Genomic DNA, 18,043 nt, shown 5'->3' with positions numbered 1-18,043 from the left:
ATGATAGAATCAGCTGAATAGTGACATATATTGGCATTTGGGAAATTTTGAAAAGAGTGAAAGCAAACCCTAGACCTAATGCCTAGTGACCAAATTTTGCTTGAAGACTCACTAAAATGACAAAATTTGACCTTGACACTCTGAGACCACTTTGTAAGAGCATATTTGATCACTGGAGGAAGGCTGGAAAGACTGACACTAACAGGACCTTCCTGGACGTAAGGTTGATATCTTGAATTTTTACAGCATAAGTTGGATAGGTTGTTTCTTTGTTGTAGATTTATTAAGAGTACTTTTTGTTGGAATTTGGGTTTGGTTGAGCATACATATGAGGTTGTTTTGGAGAATTATTTTGGGGTACTTGTGGTTGAGGTGGAGGAGGCATCAAGGAAGGTGGTTGGGTTTCCTTAGGCTTCCATTTTGAAGATGGATTACCCCATTGAGGAAGTTGGTGTGGATATGGCTGAAAAGAAGGAATAACATTTTTGGGGGAATAAGGTCATGGAGTGGGAAAAGGCCAAGGTGAACGGTTAGGAGGACACCAATATTGAAAATGCGCATTTTAATTTTTATTGAAAGGAAAGGGGTATTTCATACCTTGTTGAGACTTCCTGGAGGCTCGTGGCCTCTTTTAATTGACAAAGCAGAGTTACTTCATGGTCCCTTCTACTCCTTCGTATACAACTTTCAAACCTAGAAAAAATGGGAATTTGTCAGTGGAGTGATTTTATTCACATATAGAACACATTTCTATTGCATCTAAATGATACTCATTCCTAGGATGTATTTTAGTGCATTTAAGGAAAAATATAACTAACACTCTTTCTACTTCTTCTTGTTTTATCCCGATATATAGTGTATCCATCCACATAGAAAAGGTGTGTAAGATCTTGGTCTTTAGATCCTCTAAAAAACTTCCTAGCTCATTTCTAGTAATTGAGGAGGAGGTAGAGGGACTTACCAAGCCTTTGTTTTCTCTACCTATTTTTCTAGCATCCCTTGAATGATTTTTGAATATCATTTTGATATCATCATAGTTGAGCTTTTATATGTTTCCATTGGCCAGTAGGTGGAGTGTTTCCATCAATTCTTCTATGAATCCTCACAGTAAAACTAACTTTAAGGAATCTGGATACAGGGTGCAGTTGTGCACTCTTTTGTAACTCAACTGAAATATTTCTTGAAATTATTCTAGATACTCATCTATCCCTTAAGTCATTCTGAATATCTTATCTCTAGTGTCTCTTACTTTGTAATAATCCTGGTACTTGGAGGTGAAGGCTTGCTAAGTCATTTTGAATATCTCATCTCTGTAATAATTCTGGTACATGGTGGTGAAGGTTTGTTGTATCTGCTCCCATGAAGTGATTAGCGCATGCATGCAAATGGAATTTATGCATAAAAGTAGAGATTAAAAAAATAAACTTACACACACATAATACACAAGAATTCTCTTTGGAAAACCCTTTTGGGAAAAAACCCAGTTGGAAGGTGAGGCCTCTTCGCTCTCTTTCTTCATCTAGAAATATGGTTGCAAGTACAAATAAGTAATTCATGTGGCACGTGGAATGCTACATTGCATAGATCCTTTGTGTGTGCTCTACCTCCTGTCTCTCCAGCCTATATTTTCTCAACTATGGAACAAAATGCTCTCGAAAGAATGGAATGTCTCTTCCTCCTAGTGGCTCGGTTATAACATAGCCTAATTGCCTACTAGTGGTTAAGTTTGACTACATCAACACTTAACTAAAGTTGAAAAATAGACTCTTCTAGAGACTTTTACATCAAAAACACATGGCTAGCCCATTTTCCATGAATAATGGGGGCTGACGTGGCATCCTCCCAAACTATAGGTGTGAAAACAGGAAGGTCAACTTTTGAGTGGTATAACTTTTGCATACAAACTCTAATTGACGCACTTAACGCATCGTTGGAAATCTATCTGTGTGTAGAATAGAATTGAAAGATGTTGCGCCAAAGAGGCAAAGTTTTTCCCCCAAAAAGCGTCATTTGATGCCTCAAAAGTCTCTCGAAAGGTTTCAAACCCCGTTTTGCCAAACTAAGTCCCACTGGTAAAAATGGTCCCGTCAGCTAATTCCTCCAATTTTTCCACTTAAAATGCATCGAGATGGATGACAAACAATATAACGATCCAATTTAGATTAGATGCTCACAGTAAACAAAAAAAGGTTGACTTCTTGTGGAAGTGGGAGTTTTTGGTAAGAACTTTCCTTTTTTATCCCTAGCTCTTCGAGGCATAAAAGAAAAAAAAATGTTATTGTAATTTTTCAAAATGAAATTTCCAATGATTTTTTTTTTGTTTTTGGAAATAAAAAATTACATTAAACACACATATAAATACATCAATTATTGGTTGAATATAGAAATTTTATCTTAACCACACAATTGTTTAGTTAAGCAAATCTCTCAACTAAACATTAAACTAGGAACTATTTTGGTTGAACTAATTAACAACCAAACAACTCGCACAACAATTACATTTAAGGATGAGGGACATCATTAATTATGCACAAGACAAGTAGGAGTTAAATCTCCAAGTGATAGCACATCTCAGCGCAACTACAGAGCATATCTCCATGTAATAACATTAGAAGATTAAGAATATAAAACTTATGTAATTACAAACTTAACAAGAAATTCAAACTCTTCCAACACTAACACAACAATAGAATTTTTGAAAATGACTCTTCAACAAGTGCTACATAGTAGCTAGTCTTTGTAGCTTAGCTTAAATATAGATAAATTAATATAAAAATATTGAATTCAAGATTTGTTGCTAATTTCATTTATTGAAATATGAATTCATCCACCATAACCCCTTCTAATGATTAATTATATTTTCTTTTAAACTATAAACTTTATTATAGTGTTCTAAAATACTTTGTAAATAATTTGTTAGTGACTAAATATATGATTATTTTATTAGTTGAATTATTGGAGGATAAAAATATTGAGAGGATTATATATATATATATATATATATATATATATATATATATATATATATATATATTATTTATTTATTATATATGTATATAAAGTAAATGTGGATAACCATAAACTTTTATTTTATTTTTAGTATATTGATGAAATGGTCAATATATTAAATTCAAATTATCAATTTAGAAATTTTTTTATTATTTATAATATTATTATTATTTTTTTTGTACTTTTTTATGGAGTTGTCTTTAGTGCGATTCTTTAGATTTCTGGTGCCGGAATCTTGTGGGAAAATTGAGGTGTAATCTTGAATTGTGTTATTTAAACTAGTTTTTTAACTATATATATGGATTCAACACCCTAAAAAAACCCTTAGGGAATTTCGATTGTGCAGGGGTTACCCATCAAGCTTGTGATTTCAATAAATTCCTGCAGGATTTTAGAGAAATTAGACTGGAAAAAACCCACCTGAAAAGCTTCCAAAAAGTCTCACTAAAGACAACTATCTTAAATAAAGAGATCATGATGTGGGGGTGCTCCATTTCTTGGAATTCCTAGAAAAGAATACACACAAAATGTATATAGTGAAAGCGTTATATATAAAAGAGCTTTTTATTCATCATATTATATATGAAAGCGTTTAGACTCATCAAATATTTTAAAACTCTAAAAGAGGTTCGCATATCAAGAAAATGATCCCTCTAAGCGCTTTGTAGATCCGGAGTTAAGATGGATCTAGGCTGGTTTAATTTTTCCCTTTAAATAGACTACATTCCACATTAATACCATGGGGCAATACCATGGGCATTTTTATGCCATTTTTATTTTTATTATTATTTTATTTTTATAGGGCTATTTTTATTTTATTTTGACCAAGTTAAAATGTTCACATTGCATTACATTAATTTTCTATTTTTTTTTCTATGTAATTTGACTTAGTCAAAATGTTAAACATTACATTACAACATCACTAACACACTGGGTTAGACAATTAGATAGAAAAATAAATTGAATCAAAAATTATAAAATCATAATTACAGTTTAATTCACGACTATGTTTCTTTGGTGCTAGACTTGTCATCTAATGTGATAGCAGACCGGCTATAAAATCATAATAAATAGTTCGAGTAATTTGTATTTATTTATCTTTAATCAAAATATACATTTTAGTACCTTATTTATATTTTAAATATTAATATTATATTTTTTATATAAAGAAGACATAATATACTTTTGTTAAAATATTGTATTTTAAATATTAATACTACATTTTTAATATAGAGAAGATATAATATACTTTTGTTAAAAGATAATTAGAATTTTTTTTTTATTTTTTTTTTTTTTTTATTTTTTTATGAAAAATATTTAGTTGTTTTAATATTAATAAAATTTTGAAAAAGTATATTATTAATATTTAAAGTAATGTGTGATTTTTTTCCTGCTCTGCTCTGCGACTGAGCGAGCCTGCGAACGCGCCATCGTGATCCTGCCTGCGCCTCAGCATGGATCCTCCGGATCCGCCTGGTGGGGATCCGGATCTGCAAAGGGCTTTCTCCAACCTGGTCAAATCCCTTCCTCCGCAGCGGCCTAGACCAACAGCAACAAAATTTGTGAAGAAGCTTGATGTATTACAGGAAGTTCAACTGCCGCCTGCCACTCCACGCATGGCAGCCCTCTCTCTAGCAGAGAAAGGATTAATTGGACAGTTCACAGGACTTTGGCCGTCGCCTAGAACAGTCCAAAGGTGGGTCGAAAGGAACTGGTCGGATAAGACTCAAGGCAAAATAGCTATCAGATTCTGTGGCAGAGGATATTTTACCTTTCACTTTGAGACCAAGGAGGACAAAGACCTAATATTCAGGAATGGGCCATATTTTATGGACTCCAGGGGCCTTTACCTCAACAAATGGACACCGGATTTCGACCCAGAACTTGATATTCCGAATGTTGTTCCAGTATGGGTAAGGTTACCCCATCTTCCTCTTCACTGCTGGGGGGACGAATCAGTTAAAGCTATAGGAAATGCAGTGGGAAAATACATAGATCGCAGCGAGCCCAAAGACAACATGCAGGCATGTGCACGGATATGCGTTGAAGTAGACCTAGGTCGAGGACTGCCGGAGGCGATCAAGCTGAAGGTGGATGATTGGAGTCACATTCAACAACTGGACTACGAGCAAATTCCATTTAAGTGCAAGGTATGTCACGAGTACGGACACTTTGCAAATAGATGCACTAAAATAGTGAATGTTGATAATGAAGAACAAGAAGGGCAGTGGGAACCTGTTAAAAAGAAAAAATCACCTCCTCCCTCCAAACCATCTGTGGACTCTGATGCCCCTGGAACCTCAAAACAACAGCCCCCTGCCTCCCCTTCTCGGATCCCAGATCCTCCTCTCCCTCCCTCTTCCAATCCCTTCTTAATCCTTTCTGAAGTTGAATCAGGGCCTGACATACCCTCCATTGAGCCCCCGCCCATGCACTCGACCCCTCCCTCCATGCAGCCCCCCCTCCAGCAGTCGACTCCTCCCTACCTGCAGGCCCCTCCTGAACCTCCCGCTTCAAGAATTACCAGGAGCTCTTCAAAGGATCATGGAGGGCCCAGTGATATTCCAAAAAAGCACGGACCTGGAAGAAAATCAGCTAAACAGCAAAGGGATGAAAGTGCACAAAAAGATATAGCAATGGGCACACAAACGCCGATAGAGTCTTTCATAATGGGGCATCCGGAAAAAGAGAATAATGGCAAAGGGCACGAGAGGCGAGCACCTCTCCACACAGTAAGTATATCATGATGAAAATATTATCTTGGAATAGTAGGGGATTGGGGCACCCCTCCAAGCTAGTTTCCCTCAGGGACCTGATCCACAGTGAGAAACCTGAAATCATACTTATACAAGAAACAAAGCAAGAGCAATGTGAAATGAACAGAGTCATTAGCCAGCAAAAAATTTTTTGTGGAATCATAAGTGAGGCTAGAGGAGCCTCAGGCGGTATAGCAACACTTTGGGACAGCAACAAATGGATGTGCAGCTCTTCAAATGTTCATCAAAATTGGATTCGAACTGCTCTGGACAGCAGAACTGGAGGCCAATCAGTGATAGTGTACAATGTGTATGCTCCAAACCAGTATAGAGAAAAAGAGATATGCTGGGACACTCTGAAAGCAAATATGGATCTGGACCAGAATGCCAATCTTGTAGTAGCAGGGGACTTCAATCTAGTACTGCATGCAAATGAAAAAAGAGGAGGTATTTTTACCCCTGACCCCTCCAGAAATCGGTTAGAGACTATAATCCAGGACCATGATCTGATCGATGTCAGGCCTAAAAATCGTAAGTATACCTGGAGTAACAGAAGACTTGGAGCCAGCAACATCATGGAACGGCTGGATAGATTCCTTATCAGTATAACTTTCCTTTCCTCTTTTTCATCAGGCTACTCAAATATTCTCAACGGGTCGGCCTCTGACCACTATCCGATAACCTTATCTCTTCAAAGTCATTGCCCGTTAGGGCCCATCCCCTTTAAATACAGTTCAATATGGAATTGGATACCAGCCGCAAAAGAAGTGGTGCAGACAACATGGTACCAACATGTAGAAGGATCTCCAAGTTACATCTGGGAGACAAAGCTAAAACGAGTAAGGCAGGCCTTAAAGAGCTGGGCAAAAATCAGTTATCAAGAGCCCGAGCTAAACAAACAGAAAATCAAACAAGAGCTAGAGGAAATACAACAGAGCATTGAAAGACAGGGGCTAACTCAGCAGAACAAAGAGCAGGAGGGTAGAGTATATTCACAATTGAGCCAAATCCTTAGAGATGAAGAGGTAAAATGGAGATTGAAATCAAGGCAACTTTGGTTGCAGGAAGGGGATAAAAACACAGCTTATTTTCATAAGCAAGCCACTGTGAGAAAACTCAGAAACACAGTGAGCACAATAACGGACAATGAGGGAAACAGATATAGTACTCAGGATTCAATAAAGGAAGCAGCCACCAGGCACTTTTGTCAACTCCTGACTGAAGAAAAAGGTCCAGAAGACTACTCAGCCATGCTCAAGCACTTACCAAAAGGGGTTACTTCAGAAATGAACAACAAGCTTATGAAAGAAGTGGAAGAAGAGGAAGTAAAAGCAGCTATTTGGAGTTTACAACCGGATAAGGCCCCAGGACCGGACGGATTCCCTATATGCTTCTATAGGGAATACTGGTCACTGATCAAAAAAGACCTCTTGAAGATGATTCGATGGGTGTTGAGAAAAGGTAAAATGGGGGGATACACTAACTCCACTTACCTGGCTTTAATACCAAAAGAAAATCGCCCTTCAACATTCTCGAGATTCAGGCCAATCTCACTGTGTAACTCAGCTTACAAAATTATTTCAAAAATCTTGGCAACCAGGCTAAAACCCCTTCTCTCCTCCTTGATCTCTGAAAATCAAGGGGGCTTTCTCCCCAACAGGCACATCACTGACTCTATACTTCTTGTCCAAGAGGCCATCCACTCCAGTATAAACAGGAAGGAAAAAGGCTTTGTTCTAAAGTTGGATCTTGCCAATGCATTCGATAGGGTAAGGCACTCCTATTTTTATGTTGTTCTTCACAAAATTGGGTTTGATCCTTCCTTCATCACTATGATTGTAGCATGTATAACTGGACCTTGGATCTCCCCCCTAATAAATGGGAGGCCATGTGCGGCCTTCCAATCATCCCGAGGCCTTAGACAAGGCTGCCCGTTGTCTCCCTATTTGTTCCTCCTCATGGCTGAATCATTCAGTCAAGCCTTGGACTATAACAGGAGAGTAGGCTTAATCACTGGCATTAAGATTGAGCATGGAGCAAAGAATATCAACCACTCACAGTTTGCGGACGACACACTGCTGATGGGAGGAGCATCAACAACAATTGCAAGGAGATTTAAAAAGCTCTTGGATCAATTCATGGATTACTCAGGAGGGAAAGTCAACCAAATTAAAAGTTGCATCTATGGTTGGAACACTTCAAACCATAATATCCACAATATAGCAGGTATATTTGGAGTTACTTGCAACCTAAGCTGGAATCACTTCTCCTACTTGGGAATGCCAGTGAGTGTGGGCCCACTGAAAGCAGACACTTGGAATGGGATATTGGATAAAATAAAGAGGAAGGTGCAGCAATGGGGCACGATGTGGCTGAACCCAGCAGGAAGGCTAATTCTACTAAAATCAGGTATTGCTTCTCTCCCTATTTATCGTTTCTCCTTATATCATGCTCCAGCTATTTTCCATCAGAAAATGGAAAAACTACTCAGGCACTTTCTTTGGCAAGGGGGGAAAACGGATAAAAGAAAATTCAATCTTGTCAGTTGGAAGAACATAATTCAAGTTCAGGAGAAGGGAGGATTGGGCATCAGATCCCCAAAGCTTCTCAATCTGGCCCTAGGAGCAAAAATTGTTTGGAGACTGATCACAGGGCCTTCAGTGTGGTGGAAAAGGGTTTTGGAGGCTAAATATCTAAACTGCACAAGGCAGCAGCTGTTGGAATCCAATATCCCTAATAGAGACTGCACAAAGATTTGGCATCTTTGCAAGAAGGCAATACCTTTCATGAACCAAAACATATCCAAAGTTCCAGGTGGAGGAAATAGTATCAACTTCTCCTTAGACAAAATCCTCGGGCAACAACCTATTGGAGAAAAAGCAGAGGCAATGCCAATCATAAGTTGGCTCAATGATAAAGGACTTTACCTCTTGTCCCAAATTTCTAAATGGGATACCCGTACTCATGCCTGGATAGGCTGGAGCTTACCAGATCCTCCCAATGCATTGGAAAATAGTCTCACTGCTCTAAAAGAGCTACTCCACAGCAAAGCTCCGGTTCAAGAAGGTGCTTGGGATGGATATCGATGGGACCCATCTGGAACGCAATACACAGTCAAAGCGGGACATCAATATCTCTGTGATAGCAACTATCAACAAGAACCCTGGAACCATTGGAAATTAGTATGGAGAGCAGAAGCTCCCCCTAAGGTTAAGTTTTTCCTCTGGATTCTTCTGAAAGGGAAAACACTAACAGCAGAGAACCTAAGAAAGAGAGGCATAATGGGCCCATCCAGATGTACAAATTGTTGTAGGTCAGAAGAAACAATGCAACACTTATTTATTGATTGCCCGGTAGCTGGAGAATGCTGGAAGGAAATGGCCTCAATTGGAGAATCACCATGGGAACCCCAGAACACAATAGTTGAAACAATCTACAAATGGAGAAAGAACTGCCCGTGGAAGGAGAAAAGAAGCCAACTGGCACAAAGAGTATGGAACACTATACCTCTCACTCTTTTATGGCGCATCTGGCTAGCGCGAAATGGCAAAGTTTTCCAAGAAAAGGATTCAGCATTAGGAAAATTTGCCACAAGGCCAAAATATTGGCCCTAGAATCAATAACAAATCACACCAATAGCAAAGTTAGTGCAACAAATTACAGTGCAGAGGAGAAAAATTTCCTCAGCTATGTTTTGGAGAACATATCCAGGGCTCAGGAAACCAGCAGGAAACGGACCAAGAAGAAGGAAGTAAACAGTGCATGGAAGCTACGATTGAAAGAGGAGGAACTGTCTAAGTGGATGAGCAACTGCAATAAATTCTGCCTATTCTTCGATGGGGCATCAAAGTCGAACCCAGGATTAGCAGGTGCAGGGGGCCTTATTTGCAATGCAAACGGTGATCGTATCCTTTACTATGAATGGGGGCTAGGGGAGAACTCTAACAATAGAGCCGAAGGACTAGCCCTGTATCAAGGGCTCATCCAACTAACCAAACTCGGGATAAAAAAGGCAGTGGTGTTTGGGGATTCTTCAATAATAATCAGGCTCATGGCACACAGGAAGAGCACACCAAACATTCTTCTTCAGCAGATAAATCAGAGAAACCAACTACTACATGAAACAATGGAAGAGATAAGCTACTATCACATTCTCCGCAGTCTGAACAAGGAAGCGGATAAGTTTGCCAACAGGGCATGCGAAAGGCCCGTTGGCAGTCTTTGCTGTAACTCCAGCGTGTCGGCCCAACCGCTGCCATGACCGTTCCAAAACTAGTCAACAGCTCGTCGTCCCCAGCTGATAGAAACAGAGGGATGGATCAAGTAATCTGTATCGGTGGCAGAGTCAAGCATGTGGAGAGGACTTTGCCTGGATATGCATATCGAAGTTTGTCTAGGAATGCGAAATGGCACAGGCTCTCAGAAGAAAATCGTCCTTTCAGATCGAACCACCATACTAAGAAAGATCTGCATCTGATTACACAACAGGCCAACAATAATCCCAAGAAACTCGAATCAATTTCTTCCCGCCTCCGAAGCCAGCAGCTCAACTCTATAAATCTGCCAGAGAACAGAGCTCCACACCGCACCAAGAATAGATGTTTGTATGAGCATTGGCATAGTATTTGGCAATCCGTTCAAAACATCAAGATCGCCCATTCCACAGCAGCAGCTTCGCTCAACTACGCTCGGGCACCAGAGACTCGAGGATCAGCGGTAAGTGTAGCAAACAGGACGTGGTCGAAGACAAAGATGAATCGATCAGAGGATTGTTTCCATTGCGCAGACCTCCAGGCAGAATTCGATGAGCTGAGAGCGCAGCAACGAGCCATGGAAGACCAGGTTAAAAGCCTGGAGACAAGAATGGAGGACCAATACAAGATTCTGAACGAGAAATACAGAGCTGAAATCAACCTCTTTCTGCATAGAGTATCCTCACTTTATGAACAATTTAGAAACCTGGCCAACCGCTGCAGCCACGCAGAAGAATCGATCTCAATCCTCCAGTTTATGATGGATAAGAAGAACAAGGCTGCTCCCAGCTCCTCCAGCACCAAACAGGCTGATCCAGACCCAAACCCAGAAGAGTCCACGGCCAGACAGATCAGTCACATTGAAATAGACTAATTATGAAGTGTAGATGTAAATTTTGGTCTCTGCAGTTTGTTAGGATCTATAGTAGCCTAGGAATATTTAGAAGCAGAACTACTAAGGCAAGGGTCAAGGAAAGGAACTTTTTTGTAATTCCTTGGATCCAGAATAGCCAGAAAATACTGTATGTTTTGGAGAACTGACTTCTATTTTTCAGCCATAATATAGCATCCGAAATTTGTCTAAAAAAAAAAAAAAAATTTGAAAAAGTATATGACGAATGTAATTTTTTTATTTTTTTTATCAACTTCGAAATTTGAAACACAAAGAAAATACCTAATGTGTTTTGCTGTCAAAGTTAAATATATTGCTGGAAAAAAATAGAAATATTGCAAATAAATTCATTAGCAAACCGATTACGATATACTTATCACTCTACAAAGAATATTTATTAACATCGAGGTTGCACTCAATAATATAGTTGTCTGGGCTAGCAAAAACTACTTGCTTTCTCTGCCATTTTCTAAATGACAAAACTAATATAAATATAGGTGCACACTACTAGTACTGACCTTCAAATGGATGTCACCATAAATGTTTGAATAACTCCGTATATATAAGTTCGTAACAATAAGAAGAATGTACTGCTTTTGTAGTATCTAAAACTCTAGAGCGAGCAACAATCCATCTATCCACTTTTTTTTCTTCAGCACGAAAAAAAAGCTTTATATGTATTATATTAAAAAACAGAGAGAATTTACAGACATAAACGTCGACAACAGGGGCATATAAGGGATTCAATCGCCTGTTTGAGAGAAGAATAAGCCACAGGATGTTAATTCCGAAACAACAAAATATTTAAGCTCTGGTGAAAATGTTTTATGAGCATGATATAGAGGATATAGATCCATAATGACCAGGGAATAAAAGTGCAAAAAACAAAACTATTCGCAGCGAGCAATGAAAAGAAAGTGAGGGGAACATACCAGATATTCCTCAGAAAGAAATTTAAGTACCCGGAAGGCAAAAATCATGGATCTGGAGGGTGGTATTGTCCAGCGTGAACTGCGTCCCCCAAATACAGACTATGCGGCCCAGAAAATATGATTATGTACCGGGCAACTGAAAATCATGAATCTGGAAAGAGATGTTGTCCAAAATAACCTGCATCCTCCATACTCCTTGAGGCGCGGAAAGCCCCAGTTTTGACAGAGCATCAGCTTTACTATTCTTTTCCCAGCCAATGTGAGAGATTGTGAAGTCCTTCCGTTTATGCCACAGCTTCTCGATCCAGCTCAACCAACCGAATAGGTGGATATTTTTTATGTTGTTTCTGGACAGAACATGGTCAATGGTGACCTTGGAGTCTCCGTAGATATGGAGGTTTTGGATACCCAGGAAGTCGGAGAAATAGATGAGACCAGCGAGAGCCATAATTTCAGCTTTGCTACTGGTTCCGGGACCTCCGTTCCAATATAATTCAATAGCTTGATCTTCTTGAGTATTAATGTATACACCGCAAGCGCATATGTTGCTCTGGGCAGCGCTGTCGAAATATGCACGGGGAAATCCATAGATAGCGTTTGTCTGATGATACCTTCCTTTGACGACCTTGGGTCTCTGTTGGCGATCAAGGGATCAGTCGAGGGCACCATATAAACAATGAATAGATTCAATGACATATGAATGTGGTTCCCTTTTTTATTCAAAAATTATTTGATTACGCCATTTCCAGATGTACCAAATGGTAATTAAAAATATTAGCCTCCGCGAGCAGCTCATGGTGCTCCATTCATAGAAAGTCTCCTGGATGGTGGGAGCGAAGACTTTGTTGAAACCCAATTTAGAAAATAAGCGCTGCCAGATTATAAGGGACTGTGGACATTCAAAGAAAATGTGCAAATTGTTTTCAGAGTCCGATCTACAGAGGGGGAAAATTGCAGGGCCACTCCATTGGCGCTTCTGGAGATTCTCCCAGGTGAGATTCTTGTTATAATATACCAGCCAGGCAAAAATAACGATTTTGATCGGACATCCAGTTTTCCAGAAAGTGAGCGGAAAGATGTGGTCTGGAGGATCGAATTCAGAGTGAAGTATCTGTTGATATATATGTTTTGCAAGTATTTCCGCACAGCCCCCAAGTCCATTCCATATGATATAGTCACTGTCTGTTGAACGGAAAATGCCGCGAGTTTGTAAGGCCAATATGATATCCTTCCATTGTGTTGCCAGCGCATCAGGCAATCCAATTTCCACGGCGGATTTCCAGACAGGGACGGCACCTTCCCACTTTTTGATAACACTGTCCCAGAAAAAATGACCAGTCCTGTGTAAAATATTTAGTAGTCGTGGGGGGATATGGATCTGTTCTCCCGTTCCAGCAAAGACATCAATGCCTATAATGATCGAGGCCCCTGTTTGAAATTTCCAAATCAAATTTTCCTTGAAAAAAGATTCCAATTTTTTAAAGCCCCTCCATATGAACGAGCCGTTAGCAGAGCCAATGGATTGTTGTCTGATCCAGTAAGTAATATCACGGCCTTTCATATACTTGGCACGGATAGCATAACTCCAGAAGGAAGACCCCAAAATCGCCTTGCACATTGATTTGCAAAGGAGCACTCTTCGAAATGAGTGAAGATCCAATATGCCCCAACCTCCCATATATTTTGGCCGAGTCAGCTTCGAGAGTTTGCAAAGATGAAATTTATACTTCTCCTTCTGACCACCCCAAATGAAACTGGCTATCATTCTGTTTAATTTGTTTATGATAGATGGAGGGATATAGAACAGGAGAGCCCAGTAAACCATAGATTGAACCAATACGGCTTGGGTGAGGATGGCACGCCCACCCATCGATAAGCTTCTGAATTCCCATGAGGATATTTTGTGGTAAATTTGATCCAGTATCCATGCCCAGTCCGCCACTTTATAGCTCACAGGTTTCAAATGAAAGCCAAGATATTTGAGGCCCTCTTTGATAGGAAGAGCTTTGATGCGAAAAATTTCAGAAATATAAGCAACAATATCACCACTGACATCGGCGACATAAAACGAGGACTTGATGTCGTTGATGATCAGGCCGATGGCCTTTTGAAAACACTCCAAGATGTTAAATATGCATAACCATGTTTCTCTACACAGGAGGGCTGTCAAAAGAATGTCATCAACGAAGAGTGAATGAGACAAAAATATACCCCTGCATATGGGGAGAGGTTTGATTTTTCCCTGTTGAGCAGCATTCTTGATGTGCAAACTCAATGATTCCATAACCAATATGAAGATGAGCGGTGACAGGGAGCAGCCCTGTCGTAAACCCCTGGCCGCCTTGAAAAAGGGGGTAGGAATGCCATTGATCAGGACAGCGAAATTTATATCCACCACACAAGCCATGATCCACCGAGAGCACCTGACATCCAGACCAATCCTAGACAGAAGGCATCTAATGAAGCCCCAGCTCACACAATCATATGCTTTTTTAAGGTCGATTTTCAGGAGGGCCGCATGGATGTTCCAACTGTGTATAGTATGAATGCATTCTTGCGTGAGGGCCACAGCGTCAGAGATATTTCTGTCTTTAAGAAATCCATGCTGTTCGGTGGACAGATGAAGAGATAGGGTGTTCCTGATGCGGAGAGCAATAGTCTTGGAAATGATCTTGTATAAAACATTGCATAGAGAGATGGGCCGATAGTCTGAGAATGTAGAAGAGGTCTTCTTTTAGGGATAAGGGCAATGTATGTAGAGGAGATCTTCTGGTGTATGATGCCTTGAGTTCTGGACTCCTCAACCAAACTGAGGATATCGTCCTTGAATAATTCAAAAAAATGAATGAAGAAATCGATGGTCCAACCATCTGGCTCGGGGCATCTGTCCTTTTGGAAAGATTTCATCGTAGCTAATAACTCTTCCTTCGAAACTGCTGCAAACTGTTCAGATCTTCATCAAACATGATGGGATAAGGGTCTAGTCCCCATAGAATATCCGCAAAATCGCAGGCCGATTCTTCATTGTATGCCCTCTTGAAGTATTTGATAGCCTCTTTAGAAATAGCATCCTGAGTGGAGTGTGAATTCCCATGCTCGTCCTTGATCTCCCATATGGCGTTGATCTCCCTTCTCTTGTTTGCATACCTGTGAAAAAACTTGGTGTTATGGTCACCCTCCCTGAGCCATAAAGCCCGACTTTTGAGCCTCCAAGAAAGCTCTTCTTCTTTTAAAATCTTCTGTTTTTTTTTTCCAGAATCCAAATCCTATGCCTGATGTGAGACAGCAAACAAGGATTTTAAATAGGAGAGATAAGCGTTTTAATTCTGTGCAAATATTTTTTATCTCTTTTCTATTGGAGGCAGCCTTCTGTCTTTGCCATTTTTTAACCTCCGATCGAAGGGATTGTAGGCGCTCAATAAAATGACAAGGAGGGTCCATCGCCTGCGTATGTGATTGCTTCCAGAAATCCTTATTAAAGATATTGAACTTTTCATCATCCAACCAAGTATGGTTAAACTTGAAGGGGTAACCGAATCTACAACCAGATTTTTTCCATTGAAAGGTAATGGGTCTGTGATCGGATATATAGGACGGGATGATGTTCATAGATGGAGGCCCAAATTTTCCAATCAATCGTTCATGGAAAATATATCTGTCGATTCTCTTCGCCAGATAGGAGGTGTTTGATCGGCCATTAGCCCAGGTAGGCCCCTGTTCAACTGGCAGGACATCAATGAAGGCATATTGAAAAAAAGATTCCCTGATGAATCTTCCTATAGGGTCATACTTCCTGCCGTTTCCCCAGATTTCTTCATTACAGAATGTGCAGTTAAAATCCCCGCCAATAATCAAAGAGTCAATGTCAAGGAGCTCAGATGAAAACAATTGATTCCAGAAAGGAAAACGAGTTTTATATGGAGAATATAAATTTAATATATGGAAGGGATCTGGGGAACCCCGGAGATGTGCCAGAACAAGAATGCCTGCAAAGCACTGGAATGCAGCAGCAGAGATCCACTTTGGGTCCCACAAGACAGCGAGTCCCCCGGACATACCTTCAGCATTAGTAGCGACCATATGCCAAGTCGACATCATTCGCCTGAAATATAAGATGGTCTGAGAGCTGTCATGCATGGTTTCCTGAATGAGGAGCATTTTGGAGTTCGAAGAGACAAAAATTTGTTTAAGGGCCAGAAATTTGTGTTCAGCGCCAAGGCCCCGAATGTTCAAGGACAAAATGTCAATCATTTGAGACCCTCAAGAGGCCGACCAGCTCTAAGAGGCCTATTATCAGAAAAGACGTCGACAACAACTTCAGTCACAGGAATGTCAATCAGTGAGGGATCTCGGATTGACGAGTCCCACCTTCCTTTTCTACCACGAAAGTGCCGACTGCCACGGTTCTCCTTCCGACGGACTGTAATGTTCCCCGCAGATGTTGGGCTGATGTGGGGCGAGGGGGAATGGGAAGGTCGATGGACAGTAAGAGACTGGAGATTAAGTGAAGCCTTTTGAAGGAGGAGATCGATGTCGCGGTCAAATGAATTATGAGGAGAGGCCTGGGGAGAAGGTGGAGGGGAAACCAGGATAATAGGCCCTTTTCCCTTACGGTCATCCAATTCAGGGATGTAGGGCGAGGGGGCAGAAAAGGGAGGAAGTGGTCTAATCTCAGAAAATCGCCCATGTGAGGGGATGGGCGAGGGTTCCGGGATAGGAAGAGGGCGAGGGGGGGGCGAATGGGGAGAAGAAGAAATGTATATGGTGGAGGCAGCCGCGGAATCAATACCGGATGGTTTGGAAGTTGTGGGAGGAGGAGGGATCTCAGGGTCCAAATCCGGTTCGGGAGGCGGCGACGAATAGAATGTGCACGAAGTATTGCCCGGAGGGTCGATGACGGGCAAAGAAGGTGACTTGGAAACAGTGGAAGACCTCGGATGTTCCGCCGACAGATTCGAGGATCGGAAGGGAGGGTCCACGGAGACAGAACAGGAAAGAGGGAGGCTAGCAGAACGATCAAGGGCCCTGCCCATCAGGGGAGGAGAAACGGCTTCAGAATTACCAGGTGCCCGAAAATTCTCTGGAGGGAGAGGCCAATCAAAAGCTGCCGAAACTCTTTCATGTGCAGGAGAGGAGATATAAACAGCCTTCTTCTTCGTTTTTCCGCTCGGTCGCCGAGGACAAGTTGAGGAGAGGTGCCCAGTTTTGTGACATATGGAGCACCTGAAAGGCACGCCCCAGTAGTCAAGGCGCTGCTGAACTTTTGACAGCTCCCACGTTAGAGCAACAATCCACTACTACCGGCTTATACCCTGGTGATCACGTGAGCTATCTTCAAGGAAAGCGACATGAAGAAAGATTTAAACTTCAATGTTTTAGCTGGAATTTTAATTCAAATGAGAGAGAGATTTCAAACTTAAAACATATTTAACAACAATCTTGTTATCAAAATAAACTTCGAGGAAAGCAAAAACAACCGGATTTTAAACTTCAATTTATTTGTTCAAATTTCTAATTCAAATCAGAGAGAAGGCTTTCAAACTAAAAGCATTTTCCTTGAGAAGTGCTCCAACAGATCTTCTCATAAACAAAATTAAAGACATTGGCGAATCACTTCTAATTCTCAACACAACATTCGTGAAATTTAATTATTTTATTAGGAACTTGTTCATTGTGAATTAGTTGTTTTTATAAAGATTTTGATGTATTTAGGCACTAAAAAACACTTAATTAATGATGATGATGGTTAACATTCACTGAGATCACCAAACTTTGGTCTATCAGACCTAAACAAACGGATTATTTAGTTTGATTTAAGATTTTATTCTTATACTCAAAAAACTTTGAGAAAAACCCGAACTTACTGTAATTTTGACATCATTTTATGCAAACTTTACATAAAAAAAATAAAAAATTAACTTATGTGACACTTATGTTGATAAAATACTTTTATAATCAAAATTATCAACGAGGACTACCATTCCAGGATGAGACTCAGGATTAGGGAATAAAATAAGCAATAATATGTTCTATCTGATAGCATCACAGAAAAATAAATTAAAATATGATTAAATAAGTGTAAAATTAAAACATGAAAATTTAAAAAAAAAAAAAATTATCAAATCCAAATTAATACAAATTTAACCCCAAAAAAACTCAAAAATTACTAATATAAATTTGAAAAAAAACACTCAATAGTGA

Source organism: Pinus tabuliformis, chromosome 1_1 (genome assembly GCF_031772625.1).
Source record: "Pinus tabuliformis cultivar Carrire ecotype Pingquan chromosome 1_1, CPIR1, whole genome shotgun sequence".
NCBI lineage: Eukaryota > Viridiplantae > Streptophyta > Pinopsida > Pinales > Pinaceae > Pinus > Pinus tabuliformis.
The sequence above is the reverse complement of the archived record's forward strand: the minus strand, read 5'-3'. Positions refer to the sequence as shown.